Source organism: Megalopta genalis, unplaced genomic scaffold (assembly GCF_051020955.1).
Source record: "Megalopta genalis isolate 19385.01 unplaced genomic scaffold, iyMegGena1_principal scaffold0237, whole genome shotgun sequence".
Taxonomy (NCBI): domain Eukaryota; kingdom Metazoa; phylum Arthropoda; class Insecta; order Hymenoptera; family Halictidae; genus Megalopta; species Megalopta genalis.
Window position 1 is genome coordinate 210569 of NW_027476306.1, and position 19627 is coordinate 230195.

Here is a 19627-nt window from a genome sequence, read left to right on the forward strand (position 1 = left end):
ATAAATTCTTAATTTACTATAAATTCTTAATTTACCATCATATAAATTCTTAATTTACTATAAATTCTTAATTTACTATAAATTCTTAATTTATTAGGATATAAATTCTTAATTTACTATAAATTCTTAATTTACTATAAATTCTTAATTTACCATAAACGTTAGGATTATAATTTATTAGGTATTTTTAAAACAACAATATTCAAATTACTATAAATTTTTAATTTAAATGTAATATTTATATAATAAAATAATTTACTAGGATATAAATTCTTAATTTACCATAAATTCTTAATTTACCATCATATAAATTCTTAATTTATTATAAATTCTTAATTTACCATAAACGTTAGGATTATAATTTATTAGGTATTTTTAAAACAACAATATTCAAATTACTATAAATTTTTAATTTAATTGTAATATTTATACAATAAAATAATTTACTAGGATATAAATTCTTAATTTACTATAAATTCTTAATTTACTATAAATTCTTAATTTACCATCATATAAATTCTTAATTTACTATAAATTCTTAATTTACTAGGATATAAATTCTTAATTTACTATAAATTCTTAATTTACTATAAATTCTTAATTTACTATAAATTCTTAATTTACTATAAATTCTTAATTTACTATAAATTCTTAATTTACTATAAATTCTTAATTTACCATAAACGTTAGGATTATAATTTATTAGGTATTTTTAAAACAACAATATTCAAATTACTATAAATTTTTAATTTAAATGTAATATTTATACAATAAAATAATTTACCATCATATAAATTTTTAATTTACTATAAATTCTTAATTTACCAGGATATAAATTCTTAATTTACTATAAATTCTTAATTTACCATTATATAAATTCTTAATTTATTATAAATTCTTAATTTATCATCATATAAATTCTTAATTTACTATAAATTCTTAATTTACCATCATATAAATTCTTAATTTATTATAAATTCTTAATTTACCATAAACGTTAGGATTATAATTTATTAGGTATTTTTAAAACAACAATATTCAAATTACTATAAATTTTTAATTTAAATGTAATATTTATATAAATTCTTAATTTACTAGGATATAAATTCTTAATTTACTATAAATTCTTAATTTACTAGGATATAAATTCTTAATTTATTATAAATTCTTAATTTATTAGGATATAAATTCTTAATTTACTATAAATTCTTAATTTATTAGGATATAAATTCTTAATTTATTATAAATTCTTAATTTACTATAAATTCTTAATTTACTAGGATATAAATTCTTAATTTATTATAAATTCTTAATTTACTATAAATTCTTAATTTACTAGGATATAAATTCTTAATTTACCATCATATAAATTCTTAATTTACTATAAACTCTTAATTTACTATCATATAAATTCTTAATTTACCATAAATTCTTAATTTACTATAAATTCTTAATTTACCATAAACGTTAGGATTATAATTTATTAGGTATTTTTAAAACAACAATATTCAAATTACTATAAATTTTTAATTTAAATGTAATATTTATATAATAAAATAATTTACCATTATATAAATTCTTAATTTATTATAAATTCTTAATTTATTAGGATATAAATTCTTAATTTACTATAAATTCTTAATTTACTATAAATTCTTAATTTACCATAAACGTTAGGATTATAATTTATTAGGTATTTTTAAAACAACAATATTCAAATTACTATAAATTTTTAATTTAAATGTAATATTTATACAATAAAATAATTTATTAGGATATAAATTCTTAATTTACTATAAATTCTTAATTTACTAGGATATAAATTCTTAATTTACTATAAATTCTTAATTTACTAGGATATAAATTCTTAATTTACTATAAATTCTTAATTTACTATAAATTCTTAATTTACCATAAACGTTAGGATTATAATTTATTAGGTATTTTTAAAACAACAATATTCAAATTACTATAAATTTTTAATTTAAATGTAATATTTATACAATAAAATAATTTACTAGGATATAAATTCTTAATTTACTATAAATTCTTAATTTACCATCATATAAATTCTTAATTTACTATAAATTCTTAATTTACTATAAATTCTTAATTTATTAGGATATAAATTCTTAATTTACTATAAATTCTTAATTTACTATAAATTCTTAATTTACCATAAACGTTAGGATTATAATTTATTAGGTATTTTTAAAACAACAATATTCAAATTACTATAAATTTTTAATTTAAATGTAATATTTATATAATAAAATAATTTACTAGGATATAAATTCTTAATTTACTATAAATTCTTAATTTACTAGGATATAAATTCTTAATTTACTATAAATTCTTAATTTACCATCATATAAATTCTTAATTTACTATAAATTCTTAATTTACCATAAACGTTAAGATTATAATTTATTAGGTATTTTTAAAACAACAATATTCAAATTACTATAAATTTTTAATTTAAATGTAATATTTATACAATAAAATAATTTACTAGGATATAAATTCTTAATTTACTATAAATTCTTAATTTACTAGGATATAAATTCTTAATTTATTATAAATTCTTAATTTATCATCATATAAATTCTTAATTTACTATAAATTCTTAATTTACTATAAATTCTTAATTTACCATTATATAAATTCTTAATTTACTATAAATTCTTAATTTACTAGGATATAAATTCTTAATTTACTATAAATTCTTAATTTACTATAAATTCTTAATTTACCATAAACGTTAGGATTATAATTTATTAGGTATTTTTAAAACAACAATATTCAAATTACTATAAATTTTTAATTTAAATGTAATATTTATATAATAAAATAATTTACTAGGATATAAATTCTTAATTTACTATAAATTCTTAATTTACTAGGATATAAATTCTTAATTTACTATAAATTCTTAATTTACCATAAACGTTAGGATTATAATTTATTAGGTATTTTTAAAACAACAATATTCAAATTACTATAAATTTTTAATTTAAATGTAATATTTATATAATAAAATAATTTACTATTATATAAATTCTTAATTTACTATAAATTCTTAATTTACTAGGATATAAATTCTTAATTTACTATAAATTCTTAATTTACCATAAACGTTAGGATTATAATTTATTAGGTATTTTTAAAACAACAATATTCAAATTACTATAAATTTTTAATTTAAATGTAATATTTATATAATAAAATAATTTACTAGGATATAAATTCTTAATTTACTATAAATTCTTAATTTACCATCATATAAATTCTTAATTTATTATAAATTCTTAATTTACCATAAACGTTAGGATTATAATTTATTAGGTATTTTTAAAACAACAATATTCAAATTACTATAAATTTTTAATTTAATTGTAATATTTATACAATAAAATAATTTACTAGGATATAAATTCTTAATTTACTATAAATTCTTAATTTACCATAAACGTTAGGATTATAATTTATTAGGTATTTTTAAAACAACAATATTCAAATTATTATAAATTTTTAATTTAAATGTAATATTTATACAATAAAATAATTTACCATCATATAAATTCTTAATTTACTATAAATTCTTAATTTACTATCATATAAATTCTTAATTTACTATAAATTCTTAATTTACTATAAATTCTTAATTTACCATCATATAAATTTTTAATTTATTATAAATTTTATATTTAAATTTAATTTATTATAAATTATTAATATAAAATTTTAAATTTATATTAATTATGTTGAATTCAATTTAATATGAAAATGTATTTAATTCAATTATTATTATAGTAATTTAAGATAATTATTAATTTTCTTTAAATTATTAAAGAAATTTTCATGTTTTTGGGTGCTAAGGAGGTTTTTTGGCCGTTTTTCGGGGTTTTTTGGCCGTTTTTCGGGGTTTTTGGGCCGTTTTCGGAGATTTTTGGACAGGTTGGCATTTTTTTTTATTTTTTCATTAAACATTTATTGGTTAAATATTTATATATTAATAAATAATTTTACGATATATCATTTGTTAATTATATTTAATTATATTGTAGTGAGATTTATAAATTTATTCTACTTCTTAATAAGAAGTAGGATCAATAATTATTCTATAAATATATAAATTGATTTATTAAACCTTCATTATTTATCTAAATGGATCCATTTATATATATCTATGAGGACAGGTCATATGTCTAAATTTATAGTTGATCTATCAAGAATACATTTTAATAAACTCAATAATTCTGTGATTATTATTTTATAAATTTATAATATATATATTTATATATATATATAAATATATTATATATATATATTTAATTATAGTTAATTAATAAAATATTTAAATTAATATAGATATTATTATATATATAAATAAATCAATAAAATCTAAATAAATATATTGTTATTATATAAATATATATATATATATAATATATATGTATAATTATTAAATTATAAATAATAATAAATTAATAAATAAATTTAATGATTAATATAATAATAATTTATTAATAATTAAATAATTAATAGATCATATTTAATATTAAATATATATATATATATAAATATTTAATATATATATATATATATAAAGTTAGGGGTAAAAAATTAGTCAAATTAGAATTTGTATGAAAATATATTTATATAGGTATTTATTATTATACAAATATTATGTATGAATTAGAATTTGTATGAAAATATATTTATATAGGTATTTATTATTATACAAATATTATATATGAATTAGAATTTGTATGAAAATATATTTATATAGGTATTTATTATTATACAAATATTATATATGAATTAGAATTTGTATGAAAATATATTTATATAGGTATTTATTATCATACAAATATTATATATGAATTAGAATTTGTATGAAAATATATTTATATAGGTATTATTATACAAATATTATATATGAATTAGAATTTGTATGAAAATATATTTATATAGGTATTATTATACAAATATTATATATAAATTAGAATTTGTATGAAAATATATTTATTAGGTATTATTTTATATAAATATTATATTTAAATTAAGATTAAAATGAAAATGTATTTAATTCAATTATTATTATAGTAATTTAAGATAATTATTAATTTTCTTTAAATTATTAAAGAAATTTTCATGTTTTTGGGTGCTAAGGAGGTTTTTTGGCCGTTTTTCGGGGTTTTTTGGCCGTTTTTCGGGGTTTTTGGGCCGTTTTCGGAGATTTTTGGACAGGTTGGCATTTTTTTTTATTTTTTCATTAAACATTTATTGGTTAAATATTTATATATTAATAAATAATTTTACGATATATCATTTGTTAATTATATTTAATTATATTGTAGTGAGATTTATAAATTTATTCTACTTCTTAATAAGAAGTAGGATCAATAATTATTCTATAAATATATAAATTGATTTATTAAACCTTCATTATTTATCTAAATGGATCCATTTATATATATCTATGAGGACAGGTCATATGTCTAAATTTATAGTTGATCTATCAAGAATACATTTTAATAAACTCAATAATTCTGTGATTATTATTTTATAAATTTATAATATATATATTTATATATATATATAAATATATTATATATATATATTTAATTATAGTTAATTAATAAAATATTTAAATTAATATAGATATTATTATATATATAAATAAATCAATAAAATCTAAATAAATATATTGTTATTATATAAATATATATATATATATAATATATATGTATAATTATTAAATTATAAATAATAATAAATTAATAAATAAATTTAATGATTAATATAATAATAATTTATTAATAATTAAATAATTAATAGATCATATTTAATATTAAATATATATATATATATAAATATTTAATATATATATATATATATAAAGTTAGGGGTAAAAAATTAGTCAAATTAGAATTTGTATGAAAATATATTTATATAGGTATTTATTATTATACAAATATTATGTATGAATTAGAATTTGTATGAAAATATATTTATATGGGTATTTATTATTATACAAATATTATATATGAATTAGAATTTGTATGAAAATATATTTATATAGGTATTTATTATTATACAAATATTATATATGAATTAGAATTTGTATGAAAATATATTTATATAGGTATTTATTATCATACAAATATTATATATGAATTAGAATTTGTATGAAAATATATTTATATAGGTATTATTATACAAATATTATATATGAATTAGAATTTGTATGAAAATATATTTATATAGGTATTATTATACAAATATTATATATAAATTAGAATTTGTATGAAAATATATTTATTAGGTATTATTTTATATAAATATTATATTTAAATTAAGATTAAAATGAAAATGTATTTAATTCAATTATTATTATAGTAATTTAAGATAATTATTAATTTTCTTTAAATTATTAAAGAAATTTTCATGTTTTTGGGTGCTAAGGAGGTTTTTTGGCCGTTTTTCGGGGTTTTTTGGCCGTTTTTCGGGGTTTTTGGGCCGTTTTCGGAGATTTTTGGACAGGTTGGCATTTTTTTTTATTTTTTCATTAAACATTTATTGGTTAAATATTTATATATTAATAAATAATTTTACGATATATCATTTGTTAATTATATTTAATTATATTGTAGTGAGATTTATAAATTTATTCTACTTCTTAATAAGAAGTAGGATCAATAATTATTCTATAAATATATAAATTGATTTATTAAACCTTCATTATTTATCTAAATGGATCCATTTATATATATCTATGAGGACAGGTCATATGTCTAAATTTATAGTTGATCTATCAAGAATACATTTTAATAAACTCAATAATTCTGTGATTATTATTTTATAAATTTATAATATATATATTTATATATATATATAAATATATTATATATATATATTTAATTATAGTTAATTAATAAAATATTTAAATTAATATAGATATTATTATATATATAAATAAATCAATAAAATCTAAATAAATATATTGTTATTATATAAATATATATATATATATAATATATATGTATAATTATTAAATTATAAATAATAATAAATTAATAAATAAATTTAATGATTAATATAATAATAATTTATTAATAATTAAATAATTAATAGATCATATTTAATATTAAATATATATATATATATAAATATTTAATATATATATATATATATAAAGTTAGGGGTAAAAATTAGTCAAATTAGAATTTGTATGAAAATATATTTATATAGGTATTTATTATTATACAAATATTATGTATGAATTAGAATTTGTATGAAAATATATTTATATGGGTATTTATTATTATACAAATATTATATATGAATTAGAATTTGTATGAAAATATATTTATATAGGTATTTATTATTATACAAATATTATATATGAATTAGAATTTGTATGAAAATATATTTATATAGGTATTTATTATCATACAAATATTATATATGAATTAGAATTTGTATGAAAATATATTTATATAGGTATTATTATACAAATATTATATATGAATTAGAATTTGTATGAAAATATATTTATATAGGTATTATTATACAAATATTATATATAAATTAGAATTTGTATGAAAATATATTTATTAGGTATTATTTTATATAAATATTATATTTAAATTAAGATTAAAATGAAAATGTATTTAATTCAATTATTATTATAGTAATTTAAGATAATTATTAATTTTCTTTAAATTATTAAAGAAATTTTCATGTTTTTGGGTGCTAAGGAGGTTTTTTGGCCGTTTTTCGGGGTTTTTTGGCCGTTTTTCGGGGTTTTTGGGCCGTTTTCGGAGATTTTTGGACAGGTTGGCATTTTTTTTTATTTTTTCATTAAACATTTATTGGTTAAATATTTATATATTAATAAATAATTTTACGATATATCATTTGTTAATTATATTTAATTATATTGTAGTGAGATTTATAAATTTATTCTACTTCTTAATAAGAAGTAGGATCAATAATTATTCTATAAATATATAAATTGATTTATTAAACCTTCATTATTTATCTAAATGGATCCATTTATATATATCTATGAGGACAGGTCATATGTCTAAATTTATAGTTGATCTATCAAGAATACATTTTAATAAACTCAATAATTCTGTGATTATTATTTTATAAATTTATAATATATATATTTATATATATATATAAATATATTATATATATATATTTAATTATAGTTAATTAATAAAATATTTAAATTAATATAGATATTATTATATATATAAATAAATCAATAAAATCTAAATAAATATATTGTTATTATATAAATATATATATATATATAATATATATGTATAATTATTAAATTATAAATAATAATAAATTAATAAATAAATTTAATGATTAATATAATAATAATTTATTAATAATTAAATAATTAATAGATCATATTTAATATTAAATATATATATATATATAAATATTTAATATATATATATATATATAAAGTTAGGGGTAAAAAATTAGTCAAATTAGAATTTGTATGAAAATATATTTATATAGGTATTTATTATTATATAAATATTATGTATGAATTAGAATTTGTATGAAAATATATTTATATAGGTATTTATTATTATACAAATATTATATATGAATTAGAATTTGTATGAAAATATATTTATATAGGTATTTATTATCATATAAATATTATATATGAATTAGAATTTGTATGAAAATATATTTATATAGGTATTTATTGTTATACAAATATTATATATAAATTAGAATTTGTATGAAAATATATTTATATAGGTATTTATTATCATACAAATATTATATATGAATTAGAATTTGTATGTAAATAAAAATTTTTTTAAAATTTTATTATAGGAAATAAAGTTTTAATTGAATTTTTATTGTGAATAAAATTTATTATAGATTATGATTTAATGCTAATATTAATAAATTTAATTAAAGGTTATTTTATAGTAATAATTTTATTATTTTAATTAAATATACTAATAAATAAAAATTTTTTAAAAATTTTATTATAGGAGATAAAGTTTTAATTGAATTTTTATTGAAAATAAAATTTATTATAGATTATGATTTAATGTTAATATTAATAAATTTAGTTAAAGGTTATTTTATAGTAATAATTTTGTTGTTTTAATTAAATGTATTAATAAATAAAAATTTTTTAAAAATTTTATTATAAGAGATAAAGTTTTAATTGAATTTTTATTGTAAATAAATTTTATTATAGATTATTGTTTAATGTTAATATCGATAAATTTAATTAAGGGTTATTTTATAGTAATAATTTTATTGTTTTAATTAAATGTACTAATAAATAAAAATTTTTTAAAAATTTTATTATAGGAAGTAAAGTTTTAATTGAATTTTTATTGTAAATAAATTTTATTATAGATTATTGTTTAATGTTAATATCGATAAATTTAATTAAGGGTTATTTTATAGTAATAATTTTATTGTTTTAATTAAATGTACTAGTAAATAAAAATTTTTTAAAAATTTTATTATAGGAAGTAAAGTTTTAATTGAATTTTTATTGTAAATAAATTTTATTATAGATTATTGTTTAATGTTAATATCGATAAATTTAATTAAGGGTTATTTTATAGTAATAATTTTATTGTTTTAATTAAATGTACTAATAAATAAAAATTTTAAAAATTTTATTATAGGAGATAAAGTTTTAATTGAATTTTTATTGTAAATAAATTTTATTATAGATTATGATTTAATGTTAATATTTATAAATTTAATTAAAGGTTATTTTATAATAATAATTTTATTGTTTTAATTAAATGTACTAGTAAATAAAAATTTTTTAAAAATTTTATTATAGGAAGTAAAGTTTTAATTGAATTTTTATTGTAAATAAATTTTATTATAGATTATTGTTTAATGTTAATATTGATAAATTTAATTAAGGGTTATTTTATAGTAATAATTTTATTGTTTTAATTAAATGTACTAGTAAATAAAAATTTTTTAAAAATTTTATTATAGGAGATAAAGTTTTAATTGAATTTTTATTGTAAATAAGTTTTATTATAGATTATTGTTTAATATTAATATCGATAAATTTAATTAAGGGTTATTTTATAGTAATAATTTTATTGTTTTAATTAAATGTACTAATAAATAAAAATTTTTTAAAAATTTTATTAAGTTTTAATTGAATTTTTATTGAAAATAAATTTTATTATGAATTATTGTTTAATGATAATATAAATAAATTTAATTAAAGGTTATTTCATATAAATAATTTTATTGTTTTAATTAAATGTACTAGTAAATAAAATTTTTTTAAAATTTTATTATAGGAAGTAAAGTTTTAATTGAATTTTTATTGTAAATAAATTTTATTATAGATTATTGTTTAATGTTAATATTTATAAATTTAATTAAAGGTTATTTTATAGTAATAATTTTATTGTTTTAATTAAATGTACTAGTAAATAAAATTTTTTTAAAATTTTATTATAGGAGATAAAGTTTTAATTGAATTTTTATTGAAAATAAATTTTATTATGAATTATTGTTTAATGATAATATAAATAAATTTAATTAAAGGTTATTTCATATAAATAATTTTATTGTTTTAATTAAATATACTAGTAAATAAAATTTTTTTAAAATTTTATTATAAGAAGTAAAGTTTTAATTGAATTTTTATTGTAAATAAATTTTATTATAGATTATTGTTTAATGTTAATATTTATAAATTTAATTAAAGGTTATTTTATAGTAATAATTTTATTGTTTTAATTAAATATACTAGTAAATAAAATTTTTTTAAAATTTTATTATAGGAAGTAAAGTTTTAATTGAATTTTTATTGTAAATAAATTTTATTATAGATTATTGTTTAATGTTAATATTTATAAATTTAATTAAAGGTTATTTTATAGTAATAATTTTATTGTTTTAATTAAATGTACTAGTAAATAAAATTTTTTTAAAATTTTATTATAGGAGATAAAGTTTTAATTGAATTTTTATTGAAAATAAATTTTATTATGAATTATTGTTTAATGATAATATAAATAAATTTAATTAAAGGTTATTTCATATAAATAATTTTATTGTTTTAATTAAATATACTAGTAAATAAAATTTTTTTAAAATTTTATTATAAGAAGTAAAGTTTTAATTGAATTTTTATTGTAAATAAATTTTATTATAGATTATTGTTTAATGTTAATATTTATAAATTTAATTAAAGGTTATTTTATAGTAATAATTTTATTGTTTTAATTAAATGTACTAGTAAATAAAATTTTTTTAAAATTTTATTATAGGAGATAAAGTTTTAATTGAATTTTTATTGAAAATAAGTTTTATTATAGATTATTGTTTAATATTAATATTGATAAATTTAATTAAAGGTTATTTTATAGTAATAATTTTATTGTTTTAATTAAATGTACTAGTAAATAAAATTTTTTTAAAATTTTATTATAGGAAATAAAGTTTTAATTAAATTTTTATTGAAAATAAATTTTATTATAGATTATTGTTTAATGTTAATATTGATAAATTTAATTAAAGGTTATTTTATAGTAATAATTTTGTTGTTTTAATTAAATGTACTAATAAATAAAAATTTTTTAAAATTTTATTATAGGAAGTAAAGTTTTAATTGAATTTTTATTGTAAATAAATTTTATTATGAATTATTGTTTAATGTTAATATCTATAAATTTAATTAAAGGTTATTTTATAGTAATAATTTTGTTGTTTTAATTAAATATACTAGTAAATAAAATTTTTAAAAAATTTTTATATTAAATAAAGTTTTAATTGAATTTTTATTGTAAATAAATTTTATTATAGATTATTGTTTAATGTTAATATTTATAAATTTAATTAAAGGTTATTTTATAGTAATAATTTTATTGTTTTAATTAAATGTACTAGTAAATAAAATTTTTTTAAAATTTTATTATAGGAGATAAAGTTTTAATTGAATTTTTATTGAAAATAAATTTTATTATAGATTATTGTTTAATGATAATATAAATAAATTTAATTAAAGGTTATTTCATATAAATAATTTTATTGTTTTAATTAAATATACTAGTAAATAAAATTTTTTTAAAATTTTATTATAAGAAGTAAAGTTTTAATTGAATTTTTATTGTAAATAAATTTTATTATAGATTATTGTTTAATGTTAATATTTATAAATTTAATTAAAGGTTATTTTATAGTAATAATTTTATTGTTTTAATTAAATATACTAGTAAATAAAATTTTTTTAAAATTTTATTATAGGAAGTAAAGTTTTAATTGAATTTTTATTGTAAATAAATTTTATTATAGATTATTGTTTAATGTTAATATAAATAAATTTAATTAAAGGTTATTTCATATAAATAATTTTATTGTTTTAATTAAATATACTAGTAAATAAAATTTTTTTAAAATTTTATTATAAGAAGTAAAGTTTTAATTGAATTTTTATTGTAAATAAATTTTATTATAGATTATTGTTTAATGTTAATATTTATAAATTTAATTAAAGGTTATTTTATAGTAATAATTTTATTGTTTTAATTAAATGTACTAGTAAATAAAATTTTTTTAAAATTTTATTATAGGAGATAAAGTTTTAATTGAATTTTTATTGAAAATAAGTTTTATTATAGATTATTGTTTAATATTAATATTGATAAATTTAATTAAAGGTTATTTTATAGTAATAATTTTATTGTTTTAATTAAATGTACTAGTAAATAAAATTTTTTTTAAAATTTTATTATAGGAAATAAAGTTTTAATTAAATTTTTATTGAAAATAAATTTTATTATAGATTATTGTTTAATGTTAATATTGATAAATTTAATTAAAGGTTATTTTATAGTAATAATTTTGTTGTTTTAATTAAATGTACTAATAAATAAAAATTTTTTAAAATTTTATTATAGGAAGTAAAGTTTTAATTGAATTTTTATTGTAAATAAATTTTATTATGAATTATTGTTTAATGTTAATATTTATAAATTTAATTAAAGGTTATTTTATAGTAATAATTTTATTGTTTTAATTAAATGTACTAGTAAATAAAATTTTTTTAAAATTTTATTATAGGAAATAAAGTTTTAATTAAATTTTTATTGAAAATAAATTTTATTATAGATTATTGTTTAATGTTAATATCGATAAATTTAATTAAAGGTTATTTTATAGTAATAATTTTGTTGTTTTAATTAAATGTACTAATAAATAAAAATTTTTTAAAATTTTATTATAGGAAGTAAAGTTTTAATTGAATTTTTATTGTAAATAAATTTTATTATGAATTATTGTTTAATGTTAATATTTATAAATTTAATTAAAGGTTATTTTATAGTAATAATTTTGTTGTTTTAATTAAATATACTAGTAAATAAAATTTTTAAAAAATTTTTATATTAAATAAAGTTTTAATTGAATTTTTATTGTAAATAAATTTTATTATAGATTATTATTTAATGTTAATATTAATAAATTTAATTAAAGGTTATTTTATAATAATAATTTTGTTGTTTTAATTAGATATATTAGTAAATAAAATTTTTTAAAATTTTATTATAGGAGATAAAGTTTTAATTGAATTTTTATTGAAAATAAATTTTATTATAGATTATTGTTTAATGTTAATATTGATAAATTTAATTAAAGGTTATTTTATATTAATAATTTTGTTGTTTTAATTAAATGTACTAGTAAATAAAATTTTAAAAAATTTTATTATAGTAGATAAAGTTTTAATTAAATTTTTATTGTAAATAAATTTTATTATAGATTATTGTTTAATGTTAATATTGATAAATTTAATTAAAGGTTATTTTATAATAATAATTTTGTTGTTTTAATTAAATGTACTAGTAAATAAAATTATTTAAAATTTTATTATAGGAGATAAAGTTTTAATTGAATTTTTATTGAAAATAAATTTTGTTATAAATTATTGTTTAATATTAATATTGATAAATTTAATTAAAGGTTATTTTATAGTAATAATTGTTTTAATTAAATGTACTAGTAAATAAAATTTTTTAAAATTTTATTATAGGAGATAAAGTTTTAATTAAATTTTTATTGTAAATAAATTTTATTATAGATTATTGTTTAATATTAATATTGATAAATTTAATTAAAGGTTATTTTATAGTAATAATTTTGTTGTTTTAATTAAATGTACTAGTAAATAAATTTTTTTAAAATTTTATTATATGAGATAAAGTTTTAATTGAATTTTTATTGTAAATAAAATTTATTATAGATTATTGTTTAATATTAATATTGATAAATTTAATTAAAGGTTATTTTATAGTAATAATTTTATTGTTTTAATTAAATGTATTAGTAAATAAAATTTTTTTAAAATTTTATTGTAGGAAATAAAGTTTTAATTAAATTTTTATTGAAAATAAATTTTATTATAGATTATTGTTTAATGTTAATATTGATAAATTTAATTAAAGGTTATTTTATAGTAATAATCTTGTTGTTTTAATTAAATGTACTAATAAATAAAAATTTTTTAAAATTTTATTATAGGAAGTAAAGTTTTAATTGAATTTTTATTGTAAATAAATTTTATTATGAATTATTGTTTAATGTTAATATCTATAAATTTAATTAAAGGTTATTTTATAGTAATAATTTTGTTGTTTTAATTAAATATACTAGTAAATAAAATTTTTAAAAAAATTTTATATTAAATAAAGTTTTAATTGAATTTTTATTGTAAATAAATTTTATTATAGATTATTATTTAATGTTAATATTGATAAATTTAATTAAAGGTTATTTTATAATAATAATTTTGTTGTTTTAATTAGATATATTAGTAAATAAAATTTTTTAAAATTTTATTATAGGAGATAAAGTTTTAATTGAATTTTTATTGAAAATAAATTTTATTATAGATTATTGTTTAGTATTGATATTGATAAATTTAATTAAAGGTTATTTTATAGTAATAATTTTGTTGTTTTAATTAAATGTACTAGTAAATAAAATTTTTTTAAAATTTTATTATAGGAGATAAAGTTTTAATTGAATTTTTATTGTAAATAAAATTTATTATAGATTATGATTTAATGTTAATATTAATAAATTTAGTTAAAGGTTATTTTATAGTAATAATTTTGTTGTTTTAATTAAATGTACTAATAAATAAAAATTTTTTAAAATTTTATTATAGGAAGTAAAGTTTTAATTGAATTTTTATTGTAAATAAATTTTATTATGAATTATTGTTTAATATTAATATCTATAAATTTAATTAAAGGTTATTTTATAGTAATAATTTTGTTGTTTTAATTAGATATATCAGTAAATAAAATTTTAAAAAATTTTATTATAGTAGATAAAGTTTTAATTAAATTTTTATTGTAAATAAATTTTATTATAGATTATTGTTTAATGTTAATATTGATAAATTTAATTAAAGGTTATTTTATAGTAATAATTTTATTGTTTTAATTAAATGTACTAGTAAATAAAATTTTTTTAAAATTTTATTATAGGAGATAAAGTTTTAATTGAATTTTTATTGTAAATAAGTTTTATTATAGATTATTGTTTAATATTAATATTGATAAATTTAATTAAAGGTTATTTTATAGTAATAATTGTTTTAATTAAATGTACTAGTAAATAAAATTTTTTAAAATTTTATTATAGGAGATAAAGTTTTAATTAAATTTTTATTGTAAATAAATTTTATTATAGATTATTGTTTAATATTAATATTGATAAATTTAATTAAAGGTTATTTTATAGTAATAATTGTTGTTTTAATTAAATGTACTAGTAAATAAATTTTTTTAAAATTTTATATGAGATAAAGTTTTAATTGAATTTTTATTGAAAATAAAATTTATTATAGATTATGATTTAATGTTAATATTAATAAATTTAGTTAAAGGTTATTTTATAGTAATAATTTTGTTGTTTTAATTAAATGTACTAATAAATAAAAATTTTTTAAAATTTTATTATAGGAAGTAAAGTTTTAATTGAATTTTTATTGTAAATAAATTTTATTATGAATTATTGTTTAATATTAATATTGATAAATTTAATTAAAGGTTATTTTATAGTAATAATTTTGTTGTTTTAATTAGATATACCAGTAAATAAAATTTTTTAAAATTTTATTATAGGAGATAAAGTTTTAATTAAATTTTTATTGTAAATAAATTTTATTATAGATTATTGTTTAATATTAATATTGATAAATTTAATTAAAGGTTATTTTATAGTAATAATTGTTGTTTTAATTAAATGTACTAGTAAATAAATTTTTTTAAAATTTTATTATAGGAAGTAAAGTTTTAATTGAATTTTTATTGTAAATAAATTTTATTATAGATTATTGTTTAATATTAATATTGATAAATTTAATTAAAGGTTATTTTATAGTAATAATTGTTGTTTTAATTAAATGTACTAGTAAATAAATTTTTTTAAAATTTTATTATAGTAGATAAAGTTTTAATTGAATTTTTATTGTAAATAAATTTTATTATGAATTATTGTTTAATGTTAATATCTATAAATTTAATTAAAGGTTATTTTATAGTAATAATTTTGTTGTTTTAATTAGATATACCAGTAAATAAAATTTTAAAAAATTTTATTATAGTAGATAAAGGTTTAATTGAATTTTTATTGTAAATAAATTTTATTATAGATTATTGTTTAATGTTAATATTGATAAATTTAATTAAAGGTTATTTTATATTAATAATTGTTGTTTTAATTAAATGTACTAGTAAATAAAATTTTTTAAAATTTTATTATAGGAGATAAAGTTTTAATTGAATTTTTATTGTAAATAAGTTTTATTATAGATTATTGTTTAATATTAATATTGATAAATTTAATTAAAGGTTATTTTATAGTAATAATTTTGTTGTTTTAATTAGATATACTAGTAAATAAAATTTTTTAAAATTTTATTATAGGAGATAAAGTTTTAATTAAATTTTTATTGTAAATAAATTTTATTATAGATTATTGTTTAATATTAATATTGATAAATTTAATTAAAGGTTATTTTATAGTAATAATTGTTGTTTTAATTAAATGTACTAGTAATTTTTTTTTAATTTTATTATAAGAGATAAAGTTTTAATTGAATTTTTATTGTAAATAAATTTTATTATGAATTATTGTTTAATGTTAATATTGATAAATTTAATTAAAGGTTATTTTATAGTAATAATTTTGTTGTTTTAATTAAATGTACTAGTAAATAAAATTTTTTAAAATTTTATTATAGTAGATAAAGTTTTAATTGAATTTTTATTGTAAATAAATTTTATTATAGATTATTGTTTAATGTTAATATTGATAAATTTAATTAAAGGTTATTTTATAGTAATAATTTTGTTGTTTTAATTAGATATATCAGTAAATAAAATTTTTTAAAATTTTATTATAGGAGATAAAGTTTTAATTAAATTTTTATTGTAAATAAATTTTATTATAAATTATTGTTTAATATTAATATTGATAAATTTAATTAAAGGTTATTTTATATTAATAATTGTTTTAATTAAATGTACTAGTAAATAAATTTTTTTAAAATTTTATTATAGGAGATAAAGTTTTAATTGAATTTTTATTTTAAATAAATTTTATTATGAATTATATATTAATATTGATAAATTTAATTAAAGGTTATTTTATATTAATAATTTTGTTGTTTTAATTAAATGTATTAGTAAATAAAATTTTAAAAAATTTTATTATAGTAGATAAAGTTTTAATTGAATTTTTATTGTAAATAAGTTTTATTATAGATTATTGTTTAATGTTAATATTGATAAATTTAATTAAAGGTTATTTTATAGTAATAATTTTGTTGTTTTAATTAGATATACTAGTAAATAAAATTTTTTAAAATTTTATTATAGGAGATAAAGTTTTAATTGAATTTTTATTGTAAATAAATTTTATTATAGATTATTGTTTAATATTAATATTTATAAATTTAATTAAAGGTTATTTTATAGTAATAATTGTTGTTTTAATTAAATGTACTAGTAAATAAATTTTTTTAAAATTTTATATGAGATAAAGTTTTAATTGAATTTTTATTGAAAATAAAATTTATTATAGATTATGATTTAATGTTAATATTAATAAATTTAGTTAAAGGTTATTTTATAGTAATAATTTTGTTGTTTTAATTAAATGTACTAATAAATAAAAATTTTTTAAAATTTTATTATAGGAAGTAAAGTTTTAATTGAATTTTTATTGTAAATAAATTTTATTATGAATTATTGTTTAATATTAATATCTATAAATTTAATTAAAGGTTATTTTATAGTAATAATTTTGTTGTTTTAATTAGATATACCAGTAAATAAAATTTTAAAAAATTTTATTATAGTAGATAAAGTTTTAATTAAATTTTTATTGTAAATAAATTTTATTATTAATTATTGTTTAATATTAATATTGATAAATTTAATTAAAGGTTATTTTATATTAATAATTTTGTTGTTTTAATTAAATATATTAGTAAATAAAATTTTTTAAAATTTTATTATAGTAGATAAAGTTTTAATTGAATTTTTATTGTAAATAAATTTTATTATAGATTATTGTTTAATTTTAATATTGATAAATTTAATTAAAGGTTATTTTATAGTAATAATTGTTTTAATTAAATGTACTAGTAAATAAAATTTTTTAAAATTTTATTATAGGAGATAAAGTTTTAATTGAATTTTTATTGTAAATAAGTTTTATTATAGATTATTGTTTAATATTAATATTGATAAATTTAATTAAAGGTTATTTTATAGTAATAATTTTGTTGTTTTAATTAGATATACCAGTAAATAAAATTTTTTAAAATTTTATTATAGGAGATAAAGTTTTAATTAAATTTTTATTGTAAATAAATTTTATTATAGATTATTGTTTAATATTAATATTGATAAATTTAATTAAAGGTTATTTTATAGTAATAATTGTTGTTTTAATTAAATGTACTAGTAAATAAATTTTTTTAAAATTTTATTATAGGAAGTAAAGTTTTAATTGAATTTTTATTGTAAATAAATTTTATTATAGATTATTGTTTAATATTAATATTGATAAATTTAATTAAAGGTTATTTTATAGTAATAATTGTTGTTTTAATTAAATGTACTAGTAAATAAATTTTTTTAAAATTTTATTATAGTAGATAAAGTTTTAATTGAATTTTTATTGTAAATAAATTTTATTATGAATTATTGTTTAATGTTAATATCTATAAATTTAATTAAAGGTTATTTTATAGTAATAATTTTGTTGTTTTAATTAGATATACCAGTAAATAAAATTTTAAAAAATTTTATTATAGTAGATAAAGGTTTAATTGAATTTTTATTGTAAATAAATTTTATTATAGATTATTGTTTAATGTTAATATTGATAAATTTAATTAAAGGTTATTTTATATTAATAATTGTTGTTTTAATTAAATGTACTAGTAAATAAAATTTTTTAAAATTTTATTATAGGAGATAAAGTTTTAATTGAATTTTTATTGTAAATAAGTTTTATTATAAATTATTGTTTAATATTAATATTGATAAATTTA

The 19627-nt window shown here is 11.3% G+C and overlaps 1 long non-coding RNA gene across 1 annotated transcript; it reads left to right on the forward strand.

Annotated features, from left to right (window-relative positions):
• The first annotated feature begins 12620 nt into the window (after window positions 1-12620).
• LOC143262902 (uncharacterized) lies at window positions 12621-15146 on the forward strand. Its single transcript, XR_013036538.1, has 2 exons — window positions 12621-12713; window positions 14982-15146. It is a non-coding gene; the product is annotated as an uncharacterized LOC143262902 (long non-coding RNA).
• The last annotated feature ends 4481 nt before the right edge of the window (window positions 15147-19627 follow it).